The sequence below is a fragment of the Lissotriton vulgaris genome, chromosome 2_1, assembly GCF_964263255.1.
Source record: "Lissotriton vulgaris chromosome 2_1, aLisVul1.2, whole genome shotgun sequence".
Classification (NCBI taxonomy): Eukaryota; Metazoa; Chordata; class Amphibia; order Caudata; family Salamandridae; genus Lissotriton; species Lissotriton vulgaris.
This window is the reverse complement of record NC_141687.1, coordinates 3,285,879-3,290,538: the sequence shown is the minus strand read 5'-3', so window position 1 is coordinate 3,290,538 and position 4,660 is coordinate 3,285,879. Positions and strand designations below refer to the sequence as shown.

The window sequence follows — 4,660 nt, the reverse complement described above, 5'->3', positions numbered from 1 at the left end:
GCTCTTTACCAGAGATCTTTTGTTCCTTAGCCGTTTGATGAGGTGAGGGTGTGTGGCCAGTTATGGTGTAGATATTGTGGGGTGCAGTGAGTGCATATTAAAAAAAGGTTGGAAATTCCAAATAAAGTTTTATTCTGGCTGCTTATCCACCTTATTAAAAATGTTTTAGAGTGGCAGCGCCCCTATGGAGGGGTAGTCATTTGACATTATGCTCTACTCTCTGGGTCGACATGTTTCTTGCCCTGTTGGATATAAAATACCATGGCAATTCTTCAGGACGTAAAAGCAAGTTTAATGGGACCCCTCAGAATTAAGTACGGCCAAGGAAAGGAGGGGCATGAAGAGATACAACAAGGAGAACAATTTTCCCACAATGGCCACAATATTTCAAGATAAGTATATATCCAATTTTTAATAAAGCGTTGGTGACAGATGTACAACCATCTTATTCAGTTTCTTCAAAAAGTGTAAAGTTTTATTTCATTTTATCATTTCTTTTTTGTTTAAATCTTTTTTCATAGTTATTCAGAAATGGAAAAAATTATTTTTTTCATAAAAAACACATATATTAAATTCATGAACAATTTTATGGTTTATACAAAAGAGAAAAAAACACAACAAAGTAAACACATATATGGCAATATATAAACAATGCAATTCACCCAAATAGTTATGCCCCTGGTAACTGACAGTCTGTCACAACATTCAAACACAATCATACCCTCACTACATACATAGCCAAAATATCTGAAAAAAGGAAACTGAATCCAAATTAGCAGAGACACCCTGCCAATCTGTAGATCTCAGATCACAGTATGAGACCCGCACTTGGTCGACGCGCGTTTCGGCGGCGCAAAGCCACCTTACTCAGGACCTCTTCCAGATAACAAAACCCATATGACCAGGGGACCTAAAATATATACAATAAATACAGTTACCATATATAATCCTAAAAGCAAAGAGAAACAATGTGTGCACCAATTCGTATCATTACTAGGAAATAACATGACACAACCCCACGTGACCACACAACAATGAGATCCTCAAAAGTTAAACATTCACCCAGAATGAAGGAAGAAATAGATCAAAAATAGAAGGTATGACAATGTCATAGCACTGGGGATTCATATTTTATCTTCCTAATATCCCTATTTACTACCAAATATCTCACATAGTCAGCATGCTCCACATTGTTAATTAATACTAAGCTACTCATGTTAAAAACAACAGATTACTAATCTTTGCCCAATAAGGAGGGTTTCAACAAATAAACCGTGTATAATTCTGAATATCCAAGATCAAAAGGATTCTGCTGTGGCTCCCTAAAAGTCAAGAGATCAAAGTAACTGACGTGATCTCCATAATGGTTATGCATTCAGAATTAAGATCTAGATATTTAAGACTTATCTTACCTCCAATAAGGAGAAATTTTGTTTATGCTGGTATGATGTTTACTGAAGGATCGTATCAAATATCCTCGCCAGTTCAGATCGTGAAATTCCCTCAGCTAGAAAAGATAGTTATAGGAGAATGAGATCTATTCATATCTCCAACGGTGTCTCGCGTCTATGGGTGTGTACGATAGAGTAAACCCACCTTTTTATTTTACAATTCAGGAGCATCATTCTCTTCCATCCAAAGCTTCTATCCCTTTCCAATCGATTGTGAGGCTATACCTTCCGACGTGTACGAATTACCTATCATGAGAAAAATTCATATCTTAACCTTCACGTTTAAAAACAGGTCGCATATGCGAGAAAAGGCCCTGCTTCTAAATGCCCAGATGCTTGTGTATTGGTCGCAGTATCTAAGTGAGCAAAGTCAATACAGTCACTTGCATAAACACTAATCTAAATATGCGAGTAGGTCTAATAAATATGCAAGACTATATATTATATATTTCGAAGTCACATATTTATAATGTGAGCACCCAAAGTAACGACGATTCGACTAGTGTAGCACCTACTGGGAGTCATATCCTTGTTCATAAACACCCCCGAGGCAGTGTGAACGACAAACTATAGGCCCCCGTACCATGCACTCTCTATATGCACATATAAGCTCTAATTGTTGAAAGGGGAGAAACTACCATTGACATTATATTCACATAATGAAGCGTCTATGCAAAAGATTTACTCCTTTAAGACCCATCTCCTGTTGCTGTCGATCGAGCAATGTTTCTAAGATATTACTCAAAGTCGCGGAATATTAGCAAACTACCACCGCCTTATGTTCCAATATGCCGCGCTTAGCGTACGCATGCTGGTACTTACTTGATTTCACAGTGATTGCCAAACGCCCAGAGTAGCTGTGTTTTTAAACACTAAGGGTACGTAGAAGTTCCCGCGATAACGGGTTGCCGCCGGAAGAGGAAGTCTTTGAGGCAAAAGAAAACTAAAAATAATAAAAATAAAAGACGGACTACAGTCCCGACGGCAACAGAGAAAATAGTCGCAATCGAAGCATTAAATAACACGTAGTAGCAGTGCATATGTTACAATTGGCAATGCTTGGAGAAACGACAATGCAGGGATACAAAATGACCCTTGATGAATACCAGGATTCCTAGATATTTAATGAATTAAAGTCTTCATTCCGTACCCGTCCCGACTTTAGGACTATGCATAAGTGACAAATCGTGATGTGTCACGTATTTAAATCATACAACAGCAATGTCATATGTAAGACATGATAATGAAGGAGATAGCAGTTTGTAGAACAAAATTTTTTTTACTTATTAGTTCTCTCATACCAATCACATCTATTCTGATAGAGTAGATCTAACACTTAAAAAATGTTCAAGAACTGCTCACACCAATATATGGTGGAGATGAGCGTTCCCCATATGGACGTACGCTTAAGGAAGAGACAAGTCACAATATGATTTGTCTATATCAAGTTATGGTTAGTGTCCACTTGATAAAAGAAAAACAGTGTAACCATAGATCAATACACAGCCCAAATGCTGGAATGACAGATAACAGCTGTGTATAAGTTGGCAACATCTATTTCGTGACATACCAGGCTATCTTTTCGTTCAGGTCACATTTAATACAGTCAAGGTGGTAAATCCAGAAAGTTTCACTTTTTTTTACGTGTGATTTATATTGGCTGGCCTAATGTGGGTTGCACTTTCTCTAAAATTTACCATTTCAATTCCTGTTCACTATGGTTCATATTCAGACAATGTTGGACCAAAGGTGCCATCAATTTTTTAGTTCTGATTGCTGACTTGTGTTCACTGAATCGTAGGCGAAATTCACGACCTGTTTCTCCTACATAAGCCAGCCCGCAAAGACAGAAAAATATATATATGACATTACTGCTGCGACAGTTGGTTAAATGGCGGAGGTTGATTCTCTTGTCATAGTTGATTACATCAGATATCATTGCTGAGTCACAGGCATGGCAAGAACCACATCTGCGATTACCCAGTATGACCGTTAAGCCTGTAATGGATAGTTGGCCTTCTAGGGGTGATTTTTTAACAAGATTCTTGTTTCTTCTATAGGCCAACAGTTGTAATGGCATTGGGGGAACATTCTCATCCAAGTTTAAAATTCTCAAGTTTTTATTTATGATATTCCTGATTTTGAAGTTAAGGGTCGAGTGGTTTATCACACATGTGATCCGATTCTGGTTCAAATGCTTCCACCCCTGTAATAGTGCTTCTCTATTGTAGTACTTCGCTCTTTTGTAGGAGTGTCGTACAAGTCGATGGGGATAGCCCCTCTCCAGGAGCCTATATTTTAATGTATCTCCATGTTCATGGAAGGCAGCCATGTCTGTGCAATTACGTCGAATATGTAGGAACTCACCAAAGGGAATGGATTGTATTCTTTGCCGTGGCTTTCCTGAAGAGACTCCCTTTTAGTTGTCCACTAGTACCAACAATTCTGATGTCTAAAAAATCAACTTGAGAGTGGCTGTAATGCACTGTGAACTTAAGGTTTGTATCGCTTTCATTAAGCCAAAGAACAAATGCCTGTAGCGTGTCAACAGATCCGCTCCAAATAAAAAAAATATCATCTATAAAGCTTTTCCAAATAGATATATTTTCAAAGAACGGGGCCATTTCATTGTAGATGTTCCGTAGTTCCCATTCCCCCATAAAATCATTTGCCACACTAGAGGCACAAGATGCCCCCATTGATGTGCCCTTGATTTGTTTATATAAAGAGCCGTTATATTCAAAGAAGTTGTTCAAAAGAACAACCTCAAGACACTGTAAAATAAAGCCATGTGGTCGATTGTCTGGGAACCTTTGCAGAAGGGCTAACACCGCAAGTAACGCCCGACACTGAGGAATGTTGGTGTATAAAGCCTCAATGTCGAGCGTTACAAGGATGTCTGTCACTGGATTGAATGGGATCCCCTCTATCTTGTTAATGACATTGCCAGTGTCACGAATATAGGAGGCATATTTGTGTGTAAGAGGGCATAGAAATGTGTCGACGTATTTAGATAGGGGCTCAGTGCAGGACCCAATAGTTGATATTATGGGTCGCAAGGGGGGTCGGTTTCCAATTTGTGGGTCTTAGTAGACCATAGAGAGTAGAAGTTATTGGACAAGATTTATTCAAAAAGACATATTCATCCTCACAGATGAAACCATCTGTGAATGCAGCTTGGGTCATTTCCCGAATATGAGTATTTAGTC

At 38.6% G+C, this 4,660-nt stretch overlaps 1 long non-coding RNA gene across 1 annotated transcript; it reads right to left on the bottom strand.

The window, feature by feature from the left end:
* Nucleotides 1-643: 643 nt before the first annotated feature.
* On the bottom strand, nucleotides 644-1,697 carry LOC147729444 (uncharacterized). The gene is made up of 3 exons (XR_015308545.1): nucleotides 1,597-1,697; nucleotides 1,413-1,507; nucleotides 644-910 (listed from the first exon to the last, which is right to left on the bottom strand). It is a non-coding gene; the product is annotated as an uncharacterized LOC147729444 (long non-coding RNA).
* Nucleotides 1,698-4,660: the final 2,963 nt, after the last annotated feature.